Source organism: Capricornis sumatraensis, chromosome 7, assembly GCF_032405125.1.
Source record: "Capricornis sumatraensis isolate serow.1 chromosome 7, serow.2, whole genome shotgun sequence".
NCBI lineage: Eukaryota > Metazoa > Chordata > Mammalia > Artiodactyla > Bovidae > Capricornis > Capricornis sumatraensis.
This window is the reverse complement of record NC_091075.1, coordinates 26,343,012-26,365,068: the sequence shown is the minus strand read 5'-3', so window position 1 is coordinate 26,365,068 and position 22,057 is coordinate 26,343,012. Positions and strand designations below refer to the sequence as shown.

At 38.0% G+C, this 22,057-nt stretch overlaps 1 protein-coding gene across 2 annotated transcripts in view; it reads right to left on the bottom strand.

The window, feature by feature from the left end:
* PPP3CA (protein phosphatase 3 catalytic subunit alpha) overlaps nucleotides 1–22,057 on the bottom strand; it is a 321,661-nt gene that overhangs the window by 75,424 nt on the left and 224,180 nt on the right. The gene's annotated exons all lie outside the window — the stretch shown is intronic.

The following is a 22,057-nucleotide window of genomic DNA, read 5'->3' as shown; positions in this document are numbered from 1 at the left end:
TATAGGGTTTACATATGTGTATATATTTAATATTTTAAGACAATTTTATGCTTGAATGATGAATGATTTGGCTATTTCTTTCATGCTAAGAGGTTCACAGAATGAATGTATCAGTGAATAGGAAATCAAGAGGTCAAAGGATGCTTGCTATCTTAACACATTCTATGCTGTAGTCAAAAGCAAGCTGAAATATCTTCAACTTCATCCCTTTATGTGATGAAAGCTGACAGAAGGAAATATGAATCAAAGGGATTCACTGATTTAAAAAAATACTGTAAAACAATGGGTGAATAAAAATGCCATATAAATTCTCATTTTTGCCATGCAAAAGACCCTCAGGCTTCAATCCTGAGAGATTCTGGGTGTGTTACTCAACTTCTCTGAGCCTCAGTGTATTCATGTATAAAATGGGATGATATTGGTACTTTAACTTACTTGGCTATTGTGAGAATTAAAGGTATCAATAATGTAATGGAATTAGAAGAGTTCCTGAAACCTGGTATGAACTTGAAAACTGTGAGATCAAAGTGGCATTTCAAAATAGTTGTATCAAAAATATCAAGGTACCAGAAAGAATGGGATTTTGGTGCTCAGGGTAAAGGAGGAAGGAGGAATGAAAAACATTCTGGAGCATCTTCTTCACTTTTCCCTCCCCTCCTATCCTCTCTTGCCCTTTCCATTCCTCCATTTCAATTCCTGGCCACGGCTGGAAATTCATGGATCATTATTTTTTATATTGTCATGTCAATGACAAATACCAAGACACTAATTCAGGTTGTGGATCATAAACTTGGAATTACTGACATACAATTGCAGCATAATCCGGCAACTAGAATCACACAGTTTTATAAATACATGGGCTCTAGATGATGTAGACATGAAGGACAACTTTTCTTTCATTGGAGTATAGAATTACATTATTGTGAATGCAATTTTATAAAAACTGGAAAGTAAGCTCTTCTTTTTGGCTTACAGTCACTTTGTGCTAAGAGAGAATCTCAATGATATATCAATACAAGATCAGCACAATTACTGGATCTTGGCTTGATGATATAAAAGATCAGGGAGCAACTGCCGTAAAGCTGGCATGGGAAACAAGATACTCTGAAATTCAGTTACTAGTAGAATGGCCACATTACCACTGACTTTACCTTACACCAGCCACGCAATTCAAACCATGCTTTTATAGTAAGGACCACTTATGATAATCTTCAGCAAAGAAAAGCAACTTGCATATACAATCATAAAAAATACTCAAAGCCCAACGAAAGGAAACAGTAGCTCCAATAGAATATACCTGAATAATTGAGATATTTTGACTAAGGTTGAAGGATTTCCCAGATCAGTTTAAGTGAAAACCATGTATCTTTTTTTTTTCCAAAATCATTTTTATATCTATTAGTCACCATCCTATTGCTTTTCTTATTCAGTAGATGCCAGTCTTCTCTGTCTCAAATAGGCCACGTTTCTTTCTTGTACACCCACAGGCTGACCCTTTTTCTTCCAGTAAGTCTGAGTTATTTGTCAGTATACTTCTTTCCAAAAGCATTCTTCTTTCCATTAACTTGTTTCTTCATAGTACTTATTACTCTCAGGAATAATCTAGCTGATTAATTTGCATGTCTGTTTCTTCCCTGATTCTTCCCACTGGACTGTAAGCTGTTTAAGAACTATAACCTGTGAGAAGCTGTCAGCTCTTGTCCACAGTAACCCGGACACGGAGAACGGTGCCTACCATCCAGGGGTAGAGAAATGTGCTACCCTAGAATTCTTCACTGGGCCTGTGCTGTGCTGAATTTGGAAACCCATTCAGTACAGAAGTCAAGCTTTTGAGGGGCCCCTCAGACCAACAGAGATGGACCACAGTGGGAGTTTGCTCTGGGGGAAGCTGAAGGTCCTCAACTTGTCTGAGATGGTATTTGTTTTAAGCCTTTCAAGTCACAGCTTTCAAAACAGTATTGTGGCAAGACTGGGGGAGAATGAGGGACCTCCATGCAGGTTATGGTGATTTCTTTACCTGGTTCTACACCAGAAACACTTGTAGAGCTTTTGAAACTACAGATTCCTGGGTCCTGAATCAGAATCTCAAGAGATGCAGACTGATAACAAGCTCTTCAGAGGAAGTTATGTAGCCAGTAAGATGAGAGACCAGTGCTTTCCACCCTCTGTCTTAGCAGACTGAGCCCTCATTCTGCATGCTTGTGTGGTTCCCCTCACAGTATGCACAGGTGGGAGAGACACACATTGGAAAGGCAATTTTGTTCAATGCTAATCCCAGGTTGGTGTGAGATCAGAAATTCTTACTACCTGAAAGGATGCTATTGAAGTGATTGCTTGACGGAGTCTAGGACAGAGGGATGAATCTAAACAAAGAGCACACTTATTCATGCATTTGAATGTGGCTATTGCTCAGGTCTTGTGCATTTCAGCTTTCAGATGAAGAATTCATCCCAAAGTCCTAATAGTTGGGAACATTCACTATTTTGACTTCAAAAATCAAGAAGAGAGTGACCACCATACCGAGGTATTCATGCTTCAGTACCCAAAGGATGGAGGGTGGGGTCAGGACATCACACAGAGGGAAGGGTACCATGTCATGTTAAGTGAAAAGTACAGCCCAGTAACCTTCCGTCTATGCAATGCCATAGACCCCACCTTCCACCCTCTTGGGTACCTAAAACATTGAGAGAAATAAAGTCCAGCAAATTTTAGCTAATGAGGCAAACCATGTGCTTGGTTGTTCGCAGCCTGTAAAGCCCTATGAGGCCAGGTCCTTTCATTTTGAATGTCGTTAGCTTTAACAGCACTTCTAGAACAAACAGGGGGCTTCCTTGGTGGCTCAGACGGTAAAGCGCCTGTCTGCAATGTGGGAGACCCGGGTTCGATCCCTGGGTCAGAAGGATCCCCTGGAGAAGGCAATGGCAATCCACTCCAGCACTCTTGCCTGGAAAATCCCATGGACGGAGGAGCCTGATAGGCTACAGTCCATGGGGTCGCAAAGAGTCAGACATGACTGAGCGACTTCACTTTCACTAGAACAAACAGGCTTTTGACAAGTTCTATTATACCTTAAGGCAAGCTCATTCTTCACCAAATACTCCTGCTTCCCATATTCCCCCAGCTTCCCATTATTTGCTTCTCATTTCTAATGGAACACTGCTGGCAGGCAGGAACTTGACTAGGGGCCAGCTTTGAAAGCCCTACTATACTGAAAACGCACCAAAAATATAGGAATACAGGACATGTAATGAAAGCACTGCTCATCTCTATGAAATTAACCATCCATCTGAATCAACGTTCAAAAATACATATTATGTCTTCAATAGATTATGACCAGACTTAAACATATTTCTATAAGAAATGTATAGCTATGATAGTTAATTAACACATAATGAAAAGAAACATGAGCTTTTTTTCTGGACCACTAGTACCCTAATCCATTCCTGATGTGCTACAGCATGATGGTTCTTTTTCCTGTGAGATGCAACAAGTCCTCCACTTGTTTTTACACTGGACAAGTAAGAACTACCAGGAACACTGAGCAGTAGAATCGAGTTATTGAGAAAGTTGTCATTACGTTCTTCTTGGTTCTTTTTCTAAGTCAGGTGATGAAGTGGTTTTGAATGTGGCTGTTCTAACATCCTCAGTACAACCAAACGGTGCAAAAGGGACTAACATCTTATGATGCTCACATGTTTGTTTTTTTTTTCTTACTTTTCTTTCAACTACTATTAGAAAATACAGAAATTATGCCTAAATAACCAACTAATAAGTAATACCAAAGCAAACAATCACTTTTGAGTAATTGCCTTTTAATACTATTTCCATCCCCTGGTGACTCTTCAGTTCAGTTCAGTTCAATTCAGTCGCTCAGTCATGTTCAACTCTTTGCGACCCCATGAATCGCAGCACGCCAGGCCTCCCTGTCCATCACCAACTCCCAGAGTTCACTCAGACTCACGTCCATCAAGTCAGTGATGCCATCCAGCCATCTCATCCTCTGTTGTCCCCTTCTCCTCCTGCCCCCAATCCCTCCCAGCATCAGACTCTTTTCCAATGAGTCAACTCTTCGCATGAGGTGGCCAAAGTACTGGAGCTTCAGCTTTAGCATCATTCCTTCCAAAGAAATCCCAGGGTTGATCTCCTTCAGAATGGACTGGTTGGATCTCCCTGCAGTCCAAGGGACTCTCAAGAGTCTTCTCCAACACAGTTCAAAGGCATCAATTCTTCGGCGCTCAGCCTTCTTCACAGTCCAACTCTCACATATACATGACCACTGGAAAAACCATAGCCTTGACTAGACGGACCTTAGTCGGCAAAGTAATGTCTCTGCTTTTAGCCCACAGTAAATGAAAGTTTATTGAAAATGACCCTCACATGAGTGGTCTCATAATTTTTGACCTAAGTCTTCTGAAGAAGAGCATGGAATTTTGAAGGGGGAAACAAAATAATGTACAGAAAAAATCTGTCTGTGTTTCTTAGGAAAGGAAATAGCTTTTATTTCTCATATCATTGCTAGAGAGCTAGTTATTAAACTTTGAAATCACAAACTTAGGAGGTTGATGTACATGTAAACATAAATATAAATGTGTGTGTATATAAAGCCACCCACCACAAAGGAGGAATTATTTGGAGATTAGTGGTCAGTGCACCAGTTAGGAAGTCATTAAACAAGTTCAAGACATTTCTCAGTGTAGATTACAGCAAAGTAGCGCTAAAGAGAAACGGCAATAAACAGCTGGGGCAGGAACAAGAGGCTCTTTGTAGTTAGCTGAGAAAGCTCTTGGGATCTACAAACTGGACAATGAATCAGTCACAGGGCAAGTCTAAGAGTCCCTAGAACTGGCACACTGCTAAGGAGAGAAGATAACGGCCAGCATATTGACGGCAAATGGCCTCTTGAGAAAATAAGCTCAGAGTATGGAGGACAAGTTGGAAAGATAACCAAAATGAGGATCAAGCCTATGCTTTGCATCTCCTGACTAAGAGAAATGCCGCTCTCTGTCGAAAAGCGATAGTTGCTCAAAACAACTACGCATATGTGATATGTGTAATGAAGAATGCATGCGTAAATTAATGATTCTGCAAGAAAGTATACCCATATTTTAATTTAACTATTTTTCAAAGAATTCTATTGTTTTTAAATTCACATTGGCAACTAAATTGCTATCTTGGAAAAATGTAAAAAGTAGACCATACTGAACATATGAGGATGAAGTCCCAGTATACTTGCTATACAAGTGAGAGTTTGTAAAGACTCTGCTACAGATTCCATCCTGAGTGGGAGACACAATAATAAGTGTAAGATAAAATAAAATACATACTTTGTCATAAAACTACTTTCAAAAGCCTTGAATTCATGCTCTGATCCACACATTTGGCCCTGTATATGACTGGTTCCAAATAGGAAAAGGAGTACGTCAAGGCTGTATATTGTCACCCTGCTTATTTAACTTATACGTAGAGTACATCATGAGAAACGCTGGACTGGAAGAAGCACAAGCTGGAATCAAGATTGCTGCGAGAAATATCAATAACCTCAGATATGCAGATGACACCACGCTTATGGCAGAAAGTGAAGAGGAACTAAAAAGCCTCTTGATGAAAATGAAAGAGGAGAGTGAAAATATTGGCTTAAAGCTCAACATTCAGAAAACAAAGATCATGGCATCTGGTCCCATCACTTCATGGCAAATAGATGGAGAAACAGTGGAAACAGTGTCAGACATTTTTTGGGGGGCTCCAAAATCACTGCAGATGGTGATTGCAGCCATGAAATCAAAAGACACTTACTCCTTGGACGGAAAGTTATGACCAACCTAGATAGCATATTCAAAAGTAGAGACATTACTTTGCCAACAAAGGTTTGTCTAGTCAAGGCTATGGTTTTTCCAGTGGTCATGTATGGATGTGAGAGTTGGACTGTGAAGAAGGCTGAGCACCGAAGAATTGATGCCTTTGAACTGTGGTGTTGGAGAAGACTCTTGAGAGTCCCTTGGATGCAAGGAGATCCAACCAGTCCATTCTGAAGATCAGCCTGGGTGTTCTTTGGAAGGAAGGATGCTAAAGCTGAAACTCCAGTACTTTGGCCACCTCATGCGAAGAGTTGACTCATTGGAAAAGAGTCTGATGCTGGGAGGGATTGGGGGCAGGAGGAGAAGGGGACAGCAGAGGATGAGATGGCTGGATGGCATCACTGACTCGATGGACATGAGTTTGAGTGAACTCCGGGACTTGGTGATGGACAGGGAGGCCTGGCGTGCTGCGATTCATGGGGTCAAAAAGAGTCGGACACGACTGAGTGACTGAACTGGACTTAACTTGTCTATATCCACATTTGGCCCTGTTTACTTGTCTATATCTAAGGAAATTCTTCAAGGAACATCAATAGTTCAACTTTTTACTGATGCTAAGCAAAAATTTTATAATGTCATAGAATTCTATGTTAAAGAATGCCTATAGAAATTAGGATGTCTAGAGACAGAGGATTTTTAAAAAACAAACCACAAAAACAGTCAAATAATACAGTACAGGTGAAAATAGATTTTTCATGGACTGGTATTTCAAAATGGCATCAATATTATGACTTAGAAGTCAAGTGTTTTTAATTCTTGATTCACTATTTATTTTTCTATAAAGATCTTTTAGTTCCTCCAAAATACTGGCTTTTATCATCTTGGAAGATTATATAAAGTAGAATAACTTCTTCTAAAAGTTTTTCCAGTTCTCACAAAACTTAACAGATTGTAATTTTTCTTTTAGAGAAGACATTACTGAGTTGCTGAACAATTTTCACCATTAGAAGTCCACTCTACTTTCAGCTTCATTTAATCCAACCCAATATTTTTTCCATAATAGCCACATTTTTCCAAGACGATATCCTTTCTAATGTTAAGGAACTAACATTATGTATAATTCTCAGCATGAGGAGATTATCCTATTGAATTTACTGGTTTGGTTTTTGAATCCTCTATCTGCTACAACTTTTTCTGTTCCAAAATTGCAGTTTCGGAGAGAATGATCTTACATTTAGAGGTTTTGTTAGATGCTAAACACAGCGGGTACCTCAAGCACATATCTGTTTCCCCCTGTTGACAATCCAGGCTTATGTAACTTTAGTGGATGGTAAATTCAGGCAGCCAGCCTGAATATGTGTGGTTCATTAGCAGAATGTGTAAACTTCTGAAATTAAGCAATTACTGAGATAAAAGTGAGTTTCACTAGGGCATTCACTATACATCTAGAAATCTTCACTAACTATAAAATAAACTGAATAAGAAAAACTAACATGGTGTTAATTCATCAAAGAGGTATATTTCAAAATAATATTTTTACCATAATGAATACTATTTTTCAAATGTTACACATTTATCAGGTACTTTATAAAACACAAAATATGAATTCTTAATCAGGGCTTGATAGTATAAAACAATAATGAAAAGCCTCTAAATCAAATTAAAATTCACAAAGTAGTGACATTTCAAGGATTTAAAAGAAAAAAATAAAATTATGAAGCTAAATACAAAACTATAATAGCCCTAGTGTAAATTAGCAGCAATAATTTCTTTATATTTTTGACACTGTTTTACAAAGATATACTGTTAGCCAGTGTTAATGAGAAATGAAACAGGACAACTGAAAAAACAAGAGTGGGATATCCTGTAGATTACAGTAGATAATAAAATAAAAATACAGTACTAAATATGAATACTTCATGAATTCTCTCAACCTCAGGTTACAATGATAATTAGATGGAAAAAAATTAGAAGAGTCTATATTTTTAAACTGTTTTACAGAAGAACTAAGCATACACAGCACCATGGTGTATTCACCATGTATTCTAATCAGCAGAAAAGTTGACTACTGAAATGTATGTGGTTTTTTTTACCTTAAAGATGAGTCTTCTCACTACTGTGATTTTTTCAAATTTTATTTACTGGAATAACCTAATCTACTGAATAAGAATGACTTTGTTCCATCTGTTATCACTATCTTTCTATTTCAGCATAATTCATATTTTACCAACATGCCTGTTACAGATCAATAATAACATTATTGAATTATTTTAAGTCACCGTCATGGCTGTGATACTAGCAAATAGAAACAATAAGTAATATATACAATACTTACAGTGTTATTTAATTAAATTTGATCATGACTCTGTTCATGTGTCCAAGTTTGATCAGTCCTGAAAACTATAGCTTATTTGATATGTGGATTTATCCACATTATGTAATTCAGTAAACCCTCGATTGTTATCACCAGATAATCAAGGGTACCGGGTCATCTGTGAGATGATGTAATTTCATCCAAAAGTAATTAAACTTGATAACATATATTTATATATGCATTAATAAATAAAAGATTGTTCTCTTCACTCTCTGAAATACTGATACCAGGTTTCAGATTCTATGAACTCCCTCCAGAATCCTGAAATATGGGCTCCCATCATAGTAACCAGACCTAGGGGTAGAGGTCTACGCCTTAGCATTCCCATCCTGGTTCTTCCAAAGTGGTATATCTGGAAGGTTTTTTGCTTTTTTAAATTGTCTGGGAGCTGTGGCCACATTATACTTTGAATTCTGGCTTTTTCTTGGACATGTTATTTTTTCCTGGGTGAGAAGCAGTAGCGTGTAATGGTTGAAAACACAGTCTGTGAGGCTCAGTTTCATAATTGCTGTTCATGAGTTTCGGTTTTGGTGTATATTCCTTCTGATTAACCTTAATAAGCTGTAACGTTTTCATTAATCACTTTCTTATTAACTCTCTCTGAATCAGCTTTATCATCTCAAGAAAGCATGGGCTTTTCCAAATCTTTTGCAGTTGCACTCTATTCTTTTTTACCACAATTCTTTAAGCTTTTGACTATTTTCCCCTGTAAACTGCTACTGGTGTAACTATTTGTAGGAGGCCTCAGATGCCTCATCCATGCTGTTATTGGTGTTTAGTTGCCAAGTCGTGTCCAACTCTTTTGTGATCCCATGGACTGTGGCTCTCTCCATTGTCTCTACTGTCCATGGGATATCCCAGGGAAGAATATTGGAGTGAGTTGCCATTTCCTTTTCCAATGCCACACCTGTAAGAGGATTCATAATAGACCTTTTTTTTTTTTTTGTAAGTTTTTTTTCAATTAAATGAACCAATATAAATGAATAAAAAAGCTCAGCAAGTCGTAGCACATGCAACACACTGGTGCACGGTGAATGGTAGATGTGGCTACTATTACAAGGGTTGTCTACTAAGAAACATCTCTGCCAGATTTAGACTGATGGAGAGCAACTGTAGTCAATGTGACCATAAATAAAACATACACAAAACTGTTCTATTTTCTTTCACTTTTTATCCAAATGTATGCTGTCATATGTTGAAAGATGTTAAGGCTGAAATCAAATAGACTAGGTCTCATGTTCCACAATTTCCATTTTCTAAGAGTGGGAGGATTTCCAAATGGCTTTAGTGATATTACCCATCTTTCAGCCAGCAACAGCACCATGTTTCCAGTTAGTCCCATGTTCTTTTGTTAGCAGAGCTCATTTACAAGACCACTCTGTTCCTTGGCTGTGTAATGGCAGTCATGTTTTAAAAGCTGAAAGTGACACAGTAAACAGAAAAAATGTAAGGTATTTCACCAAATGGAATTTTTTTAAAACTACTTTTCTTTGGTTTCTGGAAAACTTGGTTAAGAAAAATCTTCTGAGTTATGATATCTGTCAAATTTTGACAATGTAAAAAATTACCTTGTTTTTAATATTTTTAAAACTCGGGGAAAGCAAACTAATGATATTTAATTCTAAAGTTCATATTTTCATCACTCATTTGGCAATTTAAGCAGTGGGGATATTCATATAAGGGTTTTTACCTATCGCAGATTTTGAAGTAGTCAGCTCTATTTATGTCTATTTGGAGAAGGCAATGGCACCCTACTCTAATACTCTTTCCTGGAAAATCCCAAGGGTGGAGGAGCCTGGTAGGCTGCAGTCCATGGGGTCGCTAAGAGTTGGACACGACTGAAGCGACTTAGCAGCAGCAGTAGCGGTAAGTAAACAAAGCTAGTAAGTGCTCTTTCTAACAGATCATACTTAATGACCTGATGGAAAGAAGGATTGATTATATTATATTGATTATACCATTTTGTCAGTAAAAACATGTTTATTTGTTATCTGAGTCATGTTTGGAAATGGAACTTTGAATTCTTAATTCAGCAATTATTAAAAATATATGAACCACACAGACATGTTAGAACACATTCATTTGAAAATTAGTGAAGAAAAAACATTTCTGGGAAAGTAATTCTAACAAAGACAATAAGCCTATCTTAATTCTACCTGCTGCTAAGTCACTTCAGTTGTGTCCGACTCTGTGTGACCCCATAGGCGGAAGCCCACCAGGCTCCCCATCCCTGGGATTCTCCAGGCAAGAACACTGGAGTGGGTTGCCATTTTCTTCTCCAATGCATGAAAGTGAAAAGTGAAAGTGAAGTCGCTCAGTCGTGTCCGACTCTTAGCGACCCCATGGACTGCAGCCCACCAGGCTCCTCCATCCATGGGATTTTCCAGGCAAGAGTACTGGAGTGGAGTGCCATTGCCTTCTCCGTTAATTCTACCTAGTTTTCCTTAATCTATTTATCATTTCCTTGTTTATCTTTCATTAAGCAAATATTCTAGATTATCTAGGGGAAAATGAATAAAACATTAAAACATGAAACATTTCCTTAAAGTGCTGTATTAAAATGCTAAATAAGCAACATTAAAGGCTGAGTACTTTTTATTTGTGCTGATTATACTGGAACAATGAAGAAACGGAAGGCGTGCAAGGAATGGTCTCAAGAAATTTAGAGTACACACGAGGAGGCACACATATACAAATGGTATGAAAAAGCATTGTCTTCCTGACATCAGAGTATTTCTGTCTCCATCCTGAAACTTCTGAGCTCATGATCAAGAAATACGGGTTTAACACTTAGGTCTCCCATATGGGCAAATCATTTCATTACCTGTTTATCATGTCAAATTTCTTAACAGAGGGAGGAACACATACAGTTTTTCTAAAAATAAAGAGCCAATTACAAATACTTTCCATTTACTTTTAGTAATGATTTTATTTTGAAATTTCAAATTCATTAAGAAAGGGGATGAGATTGCTTTATTTATTTTCAAAAAGGGCATCAATTGAAATTTTTGAAAACTTGTACTAGGTTATTTCACATTTCTGTCAGACCTAATCTTCCCTCATACTGAAGACTCCTTTTATAGGGTTGATTATATTCCAAAGATAAAAGCTGTCAATTTTTTTAATCTTTATGAATATAAAGAGAGGTCACAATTTCCTAAATTGATGGAAATCACAGAATCCATAGAGCCTTTGCATTGCTTTGTATCTTTAAACATGTGACTGTCTCCAATCTGAGCATGAATTATGCCTCACATTTCTCGTTCGTTCAGCATATAACACATATCTAATTAAATTATGCAAAAATCATGTTTCCTAACATGTTATATATGGCATATAAGCTGAGCAATTACCACAAACTAATGCAGGTATTTGGAACAAAAAATAGCTGCTGATAACTCATCATAACTTGTGGTTTATTAGTAGTCATACTTTAAAATTTAGTTTAATTTTCATCAATTAGAAATGATGAATGTTTGTTATATATTTGAATGGCTAAAAGACCAGTCAGAATTATCAATCAACTCTTTTTCTTCCCTTTGACAAAACACATATATTAAAAAAATGAAGAACATGTTCATAATGTGTTTGGTGAGTTACTTTTAACTAGGGAAAAGTTTGCTTCATAAAATCACATAATTTCAGGTTGCATTTCCTTATAGATCTATCTCATTAAATTTCCAGAACTCCTTCCATCTTTTATATACCTGTTTAACAGATTTTAAACAAAATCTTTAAGGTTCTTAATAGTTAAGGCTATCTTTTAAAATATGAAATGTCTGTTATTAGACACATCACAAATTCAACTACATTTTACAAAAGAACACTTGATTTCACCTAGGGTGTTTTGATACTTTATACTGAGAGTTCACATGTCAGATAGGGCAAAGTGTTTATAATCCTAAACAACAGCTAACTTCAGAAATGAGGATATTTAATTCAGGACTAAATAGCAGGGAGTTAGTAAGTACCTTCTTTGTGATAGGTTGTTAATTGTGAATTAAAAAACAATCATTATTTTACACTGGTAGGAAGACAAGTTTATATAAATATAAAATATAACCTTATACTAAAGGAACATAAATACAATGAATTCCCTTAAGAAATATAAAATATACTTAGGATATAAGACTTACACACATGAGTAGGGACCAGATGGGGCTAAAAATCATACGGTACTCTCTGTGTTCTACAGATGTTTCCTGGGAAGTGGTCAGAAGCCAAAAACACTGGACTTGAAACGTGCTGAGGCAGGTATAGCATGTATGATCCTTTACTTCTGTTTCGGGAGTAAGTGATTTCCTTCTCAGCTGTGCTGTCATCCTGACCACCTTCAACCTTTCCCTTGCTAAGAGTAAGACTGCACAAAGACCAGGGTGGCTGAGGTCACATACCGGCTTCAAATGTGTTCTGCAGAGCTGAAGGGGACATGAGGAATTTTAGGGGTCACTATCACAATCAGCTCTACTTTTATTGTTTTTATCTCTTGGAGTTTCCGGCAATGTTTCTTTCCTTCTCACTCTCTTTCTCCCACTCTCTCCCTCCGTGTGTGTGTGTGTGGTGTGTGTGTGTGTGTGTGTGTGTGTGTGTGTGTGTGTGTGTGTGTGTGTGTGTGTGTGTGTGTGTGTGTGTGTGTGTGTGTGTGTGCTGAAGCAGGAGATGGGATAGATTCTGCTGCTTGAAACTTGTTTATGAATACTACTGACATAGACAGAAGTCTTACAAAAAGTCAGAGATTATGGAAATGAAGATTGGCTGAACTGAAGGGAAGTGAAGGAAGTGCTATAACATTTGTAATAAGTTGAGAATGAGAGAATAAGAGAAAGAGATCTTCAGGTAGGAAAGTGAAAATCAACCAGACTAAGTGGATTGCAAAAAAATTTGGATTGATTAAAAGGTATATGTGAAACAGCAGAAGTTAAAGTCAAGTAGAAAGGCATCATGAGATTATGAAGGGACTTGGATTTTTAGCATGTTGTTTGAAGAAGGAGAACAATTCCAGTAATATAAGAAGATAAATCTGGCAGATGTGTGGAAAATTCAATGGTGCAGAAAAACTGAAAGAAGGTTGATTCCAATTAGAGGTTCACTGCAATAATACAGTCACAAGACAATGAGGTCTGCTATGATAATGGTGACAGTGTGAAAAGATGAAAGAGGGCAAACAGAACATTCTTGTACTTCTATTAGAACCATTATAAATGACATAATAAGTAAAGTCATTCACCTGTGCCCTGATTTGATAAATATTCAAGCCGGCAACATTTCAACAATATTCCATTGTGTTAGACCCTAAGAATGCAACAAAACAACTTAGATATAATCAAAGCTCTCATGCAGCTCATGAAGGATACCGAACTAAATAGGTTATTAATAACACGAGAATAAAAGCCATAAAGGAAGAGATCTTTTCCTTCTTTGTTCCCTGTTATATCCCTAGTGCCCAGGACAGAGCCTGGTACAAAGGGGATCCTCAAGAAATATCTGCTGAGTGAATTTATGAACAACACACAGTGGGCACAGTAGACTTGGGGAAGTTTCTTGGAGGATGTGCTATGTTAGCTGAAATCTTAAGAAGGAGGAGGACTTAGACACAGAATTGTAAGAACAGGAAGAGGGAATAGGACTCACAGAAGAAGAAACAACTTGCGGCAGATTTTAGAAAGTAAAAGGTGGCCTGTAAACCTGGAGTCTAGGTAAGGAATGAAAAGAGATGAAGCTTTCAAGATGAAGGTTCAGAGAATAAGGTTTTGTCATCGAAGTCAAGAAGTTTGAACGTCATCCTAAGAGGAGTCACCGAAGGAATCTGGGCAAGAGATATTCTACCTTACCTGTGGCAAGTCACGCTACCTCTCTAAGCCTCAGGTTCCTAATGTGCAGAATAAGGACAATAGCAGCTACCTTGCACTGTGGTTGGGAAGATGAGATCTGATAATGTAGCAATTGATACAGATTAGTAACTCAAAGAAAGGCAAGTTCTTTTTCTCTATGATAGCTATTTTTAGCTCCGTTTGATTGAAGCTGCCTCCATCCCTCTACACCCCAGTAAATGACTACAATGATATTTCAAAGGTAAGGTATCACTATCATCAGTCTGGATAAAGAGTTCTGGATATCATATATTAAAATTTACCTTTTACTTAAGGGTAGCTAATGAGTAGCTGGACTTCCCAGGTGACACTAGTGGTAAAGAACCCACCTGCCAGTGCAGCAGACGTAAGAGACTCGGGTTCAATCCCTGGGTTGGGAAGATCCCCTGGAAGAGGGCATGCAACCCACTCCAGTATTCTTGCCTGGAGAATCCCATGGACAGAGGAGCCTGGCGGGCTACAGCCTATGGAGTTGCAAAGAGTCAGACACAACTGAAGCGACTTTGCACACACACTCAATGAGTAGCTGATGGTCCCAACTTTATATATATAGATGCAAACAGCAAGAAGGGGAGTTTGGGGTAGAATGGATACGTGTATATGTATGGCTGATTCCCTTTGATGTTCACCTGAAACTATCCCAATACAAAATAAAAAATTTTTTAAAAGTGCAAGCAAGGGGAACATTGCTTTCTTATTCATCTTTTTTTTCCCCCCACAACATGACTGAATCAGAAAAAAATAACTGCAGAAATATTTAAAACAGGAATTACATATATATAAGTTATACAGAAATGACTACATTGGTGTTGAGTAGCATGTTTTTATTTCCATGCTTTTGAGTTTCCATCATTTATAAAGTCCATTAACTGGCATTCATTATTCAAGCAAGTAAACATTCACAGGTTTCTGAATTATTAATTGATGCACACAGTGTTTTCCACAGTTTGTAAATACAATGTATTTGAAACAAAGAGTTTCTACATTTCTTAAAAACACAGAAAATTAGACTACATCAAAGCTTCGAAGATAACAATGAAGTCTCAAAGCTTGTCAGCACACAGGTGGGAGGGCACAGGAACCACAGAACCTTTAAGCCACATGAAAGATCTGCTCCCAAGTTTTTGGAAAATTCTGCAATTCACAAATATTACTAAGCATATTACTCTCCCATAAAATACAATAAAATATAATCACTGACTTTATGCACAAATGAATCTGGGCTTAAACAAAGCTGTCCTTTCACTCTCATGTCAGTCTCCCGCTAAACATTAATTTCTGTTACTGAAGTTAGGATTCCTTCAAAGTATCTTCCAAATCGGGTCTAGCCAGCATGCTGACTTAAGAGGCGGAGCCACCATTTCCAGCAAAACTGAGCCCTGGATTAACTGGCGCTACACGCTGCGGAATGAAGTGCTGTGTGCAGGGAACTCTGACTGGCCATTCTTGGCTCACGTGACCCTTCCCACTTATTGATGGGACCGGGCAAAGTCTATCATCAAAAGGAATGACAATGGGGTAAATATTCCAGGCAACTACAAACAAGGGTTTGTGCGCTAAAAAGAAAGAAAGAACGAAAAAAAAGATTGAATTTCTTCTACTTTTGTTTAACTCCAAGATCATTTCTGTAGGCATTCTACTGCTATTGCTAGAGTTTTAAGTTCTCATTTAAGCATTTGTTGGCAAGATCTGGAAAATTCATTGAAATGATTTAATGTTCACTTTAACTAGTATCTGTAAAGAACTTTTGATGGATTCATTTATAGTATAGATAGAAATCCCTAAAAAAACATGGCAGTTTACCTAAAGCTCTTCTTTCTGGCTATAAGTCATCACCTCATCACTTCTTACTTCCAAAGGGATTGGCTATCTTTTTATAGAGATTATTTTTCATAGAAAATATACAGACATACTAGACACACATACACAGATACACAGGTAAACACAGAGAGGATACTTAATGAAAGGAAAATGCCGAAATGAAATCAGATACTGAGAGGTCTGTCAGCCTAGTGCATAAGCTAAATTAAAACATGTAACGAACCGCTGCAAAAGGTCAGGCCTTAGAATGTAAAAACTGTGCACGCCAGGACTCTCCTCTTCTCCTACTGTATCTTGTGATGTCTAAAATATGGTGAAAACATCTTAAGTACCATGACTCATGTCTCTGAAGATGGCAGCAGGCTTCATACAAAGATCAAGTGTGAGAAAGGCATGGAAAACTGGAAACGAAACAACTATATAAAATTCCACTTAGGGGATGATCTAATCTTCGTTGATTCAAATTCCTGTAAGGATTAGAAAATTCTATGTTAAGTAGACTTTCCATGTTTCTCTTTCCACAGTTGTCTTTAATATGATATTTACAAAAGATTTTTTGACGAAGACACAAAAAGAGATGAGTTTCTTAATATTTCGGCCATACTGCTTCTTACTTGCAAACATAATCTTCTATTTGGAAAATCAAGACTGGTTATTCTGGAAATAATGATGGTACAGACACAGACAATCATAATAAGCCTCTATATATGATGCACGTTTTATTCACAGTATCATTAAACATTTTACGGATCTAACAAACTCATATTTATCCACCAGTAAAGCTCTCAAGAGCAGACAATATCTAATGGCTATATAGAGTAAATTCTTAGTGAAGTGTCTCAATCAGAAAACAAACACATTCTCCTTCCAGGAGACTTCGAAAGCATCTTAAATAAACAAAATCTAACTGTGTAGGTTGGAATTTGGCCAGGCAATCAAAATCTACAATGTTGCTTTTATGACGGCTATTAAAACTATATTAACACCACCAAGTTGTCAAGAAGTTATTTATTCCACATTTGCGGAAAGGCACTTCCATGAGTGACCTGGATCCTCAGCGCTAGCTTTGGGTTTACAGCTAATCTCTTGGCAACCAGTTCAGTACTGCAGGCCCTCTAGGATGTGGGTCCAAATTTGCCCCCAGGAGGACCTGAAATCTTATTTTCCCTTATCTTAGCCCAGAGGTTTAATTTGGACTGCATTATTTATTTATTGAAACCTCTAGTACCTATTCACTGCTTAAATCTCAAAACATCACCTGTTCTTAGATCACCCATCACACTCCTCTCCCTATTGCTATCTTCTACTTGCTTCTGGGACACCCAGGTTTTCTGTTTTGAACTTCTCTGCTACTAGATACAATGAGGTGAACTGTGTCCCCCAAAAGTATCTTGGTGTTCTCACACTTGGTACCTAGGAATGCAACTTTCTTTGGAAATAGGGTTTTTGCAGATGTCAGCTTAATGTGATGCCATACTCCATTAGGGTGAGCACTAATCCATTATGACTGGTGTCCTTATAAGAAGGGAAAATCTGGTTGTTGTTGTTCCGTTGCTAAGTCGTGTCCGACTCTTTGTGACCCCATGAACTCAGCCCTCCAAGCTCCTCTGGCCATGGAATTCTCCAGACAAGAATACTGGAGTTGACTGCCATTTCCTATTCCAGGGGGTCTTCCTGACCCAGGGATCAAATCCTGCACTGGCAGGCAGATTCCTTACCACTGAGCCACCTGAAAAGTCCTTAAAATATGTCAAAAGTATCTTATATGCTTAAGTTCAATTAATCTTCAAATTATCACAGGAGGTAGGTTCAATTATTAATCACCATTTTCCAGACAGGGATTGGAGAAAGGTTAAGCAATCTGCCCAAGCTAATATGCGGCAGAGCTGAAATTTACACCCAGGCAGTCTCACTGTGGGACCTGAGTTACTGAGGACAGCTCTTCACGCCTGCCGCCACCTCTCTGCTGTGTCGACAGGACTTCCACCACCACAAGCATCTGAATCTTCATGGTGAACCACCTTCCCCACACAGATGTCACAAACTTTTCCTAGTAAGAGATGGGCTATGCGCCCTCAGAGATGACATGAAAATCCTTCTTAAAGAAACTCAGGAAAAGGGGAGCCTTGGTTTATATCCATTATCTTGAAAAGGTCCTGGAAGTGTTAGCTGATTGCAGACTCAATGTGTGTCGTGTCTGTGTTGAAACTCCTCATGAAACAGGTCACTCTGAACTCTTGTATGTTAAAAAACACAGAAACAAAATAGAATATCCAAAGGGAATAGATAAACATTTATTTTGGGCCTTGAAAACATGTTTTATAAGAAACAGGGGTAATTTGGTCCAGGAAGCAAAACAGATAGCAACATGATGAGTATTTTTATGAATGAGACACCTGGTTTATTTTTTCTCTTTTTTGGAGGGCAAAATAAAGGTGGTTGAGTAAAAGTTAAAAGGAAATCCATTTGTCCAATTAAAAAAAAAAAAGATTCACTTCTAATAAGAAAACCATTCAGAATGGAGTTGCTGGTATTGTGGTATAATGTGCTCATCCACTCTAGAATTATTTAAACCATGAGTGGAGCAACAAGTGGTTATTTTTAAAAATACTCTATTTATTATTATTATTTCCTAACAAACCTCTGAGATCTGACTTTGAACACTAGATTTTATTTAATTTTCAATTAATTAATTTTGGCTATGTGGGTCTTAGTTGTGGCATGCAGGATCTTTAGCTAAGGCATGTGAACTCTTAGTTGTAGCAAGTGGGATCTGGTACCCTGACCAGGGATTAAACCTGGGCCCCCTGCAATGGAAGCGCACAGTCTTAGCCACTGGACCACCAGGGAAGTCCCCAAGTTGCTATTGCTAATTCTTCACATCCCTGTGTCCCGCCTTTATTCTCTTCTTTTTGGCCACTCTGTGCCACATGTAAGACCTTAGTTCCTCAACAAAAGACCAAACCCATGTCCCCTGCACTGAAAGTGAGGAGTCTCAACCACTGGGCCACAAGGAAAGTCCTTAATTTTCTTCATTTTGATTAATGATTCTCTTCATTTAAGGTAACTTACTTTGGGTAAAGAGCTTAAACCCTGGCTCAAGTGGCAGCTACCATTAACCAACTATTAGTTTTTCAAATCCTCCTCAACTTCTGCCCAGGTTCCATCCTGATAAACCCATCACAAGCTGAAAATAATGTCAGCTGAAAATGCATTTAATACACCTAATCTGCCAAACATCAGAGCTTAGTCTTACCTACCTTTAATGTGCTCAGAACACTAACAATAGCCTACAGTTGGGGAAATCATCTAACACAAAGTCTGTTGTGCAATAAAGTGCTAAGTATCTCATGTAATTTACTGACTACTGTATGAAAGCGAAAAAAAAGAATGGCTATATTGCTGCAGAATGGTTGTTATTGGATCAACTGTCCACTCATGTGATCAGGTGGCTGATTGGGAACTGTGGTTCACTGCCCAGCATCAGGGGAAGAGTATCGTAAACATCAATAACTCAGGAAAAGACCAAATTTCAAAGTCAGAAGTATGGTTTCTACCAAACATGTATCACTTTCATTGTAAACAAAAAATCATCATTGTGAGTTGAGAATCGTCTGTATTAATTTTCTAAGATGCTGAGCTAGTCACCTCAATACTCTCATCTCTAAAATGGAAAGAATAAAATCTCACCTCGCAGGGCTGTCCAAACATTAAAAAGCATATTGCACTCTGATCGTCAGATACTATGACATTTCAATGACCTTAAGATACCACTGATTCTAAGAAATACCAGCATTTTGTGTATTACTAAATGAAACAATTAAAAAATAAACTGTTTCCTTGTCACTTAAACTCTTTGTTCCATACTTCATATGAGAAATAATGATTAATATATTTCTGAATCTTCCTCCCATTTAGACCGACTCATCAGAAACCTTTTTCACATCAGAGTCATTGATGTTTTTTCACCAAATATCATCATCTATGTTTATAAAAAGTGTTCATAATATCGTGTCTCTAATGAAGTGCTCCAGTATTAAAACCAGGATTTTGTTTCTGGAATGTCTTGCTGGGTGTGTGATGGGCAATCCTCGTCTCCAGTGTTGGTAAGAAAACTGGGCTTCAGCATGTTATGGTAAGCTTTATTTCTCAGGTCTTATAAATCATGTGATTTGGCTTTGTGTGAAAATAGGAAAGTGCAGACAGTCCTCTAATAGCGAATATTTTCTTCTCTACTTGTTGTTGCTGTTCAGTTGCTAAGTTGTGTCCGACTCTTTGTGACCCCGTGGATTGCAGCATACCAGGCCTCCCTGTCCATCACCATCTCCCAGAGTTCACTGAAGCTTCATGTCCATTCAATCGGTGATGCCATCCAATTAATGGACCTCAATGTCCTATTTCTGTGCCTTTCTACATGATAGCATTTAGTTTCAAAGTCTAATATTTTTGAAGACAGTGTAAACAGCAATTCGGCTCAACAGATGCGTTCCAACAATGTACACAGTAACTCAGAGAAAACAATAAGAACAGTTCTGACCAAGTCCATACCTGAACAGGTAATGACAACTCTATCATGAGTATTGTTTGCCTAGTGATTGAGAGATGGGAGGTAAATTTCAGAGAAGTAAGAATATGAAAAGACTGCATTTTAGAATTGGTGAAATACAGTACTGTTTGGTTACTGTATTGTAGTCTTTCTCAATGGTCAGGGAGTGTATGTCTTAACACGTACCCCTGTGTCTACATAAAAGAAGGACTCAATAAAAGTTTAATGGAATAGAGGCTGGCAGGCACATTACAGAAGGGATTTTCTAGTATTATCTAGGGCAGACTACTGCTAAATTACTTTTTGAACTTCCCATAGCAATTAAAAAGGCAAGATGGGAGAAGGGGTGCAGATGTGACTATCATGCCTTGAAATGCAACCAGAAGAACACCTTAAATAAGGAATCACAAAGCAGAGTGGCCCTGATCTGAGGAATGGTTCGCAGTTCCAAGGCATCATGGCCGGATGAGGTGAGACACACAGACGTGTCTGCGATCTCCCGGGTGTGTCATCTCCACAGCTCTTTGTGGACTGACCACCTCAATGCCAGCCTCCCTTCCCCACTGAACCAAAGCAGAGACTAGGGCTCCCCAGAGCTGGGTAGGCAGAAGCCCAGGGGAAGAGCTGAGTCACACCATCTCTGGTTGAGATGCCTGCCTGGGTGCTATTTTTTCTTTTCATCATTGCTGATCTTCTTTTTGGAGGCTCATCATCCCACATTAGTTTTAATTAGTTGATGTAGCTCCACACCCCTCTCCCTACTGCTTCTCCTGATCTAAATGTGTCATGAGAATGAGAGCAATTTACTACTCTCCATGGGCTGAGAGGAGGCATGGATAAATTTGGGAAGCTCATTATAACTCACAGCTGTCAGTCCTCAAAGAAAAAAAATAAAATAAAAAACTCAAACCAGCAAGGACTTTGGCTTCATTATTCTGTGCTATGTAAAACAGATCATTAATAAATGAGCAATTATATTTCCACTTCTGTCAAGTTGAGATCTTAACAGCATTGCTTTCACCGTGTCACTTCTCTGGGCAGATATAATCAATGGTTGCCTTTTGTCTAAATGACAAAATCCAAATTCCCTATCATGGCACCACCATATCCTCGCTTCTCAATACAATCTGGTTCTATCTCTCCTCTCCAGCCTCGCCTCCAGTCAACTGCATTGAGAAGAAGTTGGCATTATAGTCAAGCATGTGAGCTTTAGCACTGATTACACGATTGGAATCTTGTCTCTACTGCCATTACATTCGTAACTTTCGGACAAGTAACCAAACCCCATTGGATTTCAGAGTTCTCATCTCTAAAATGGGGATATGAGATATCTACTCATTAGTTTGTTGGATAATACTATATTTAATCACCCTGACCCTATCTGACATACAGTTAATGTATATAAATGGTAACTATTATTATAACAAAAGCATTCTACCCTGCATTTTCATTTGTCTTGAGCCTTATCAGGCTTGTTCTTCCTACTACTCAGTCTGTATTTGTAATAAATACATATGTGTTTATATATAGCTACACAGAAGGTTATATACATATATACATATATAACTTTATACATAGTTATAAGGCTGTATATCTAATAAGGTTACATATGTAACTTTATTTGGTTAATAATTTCATATTATGACATAAA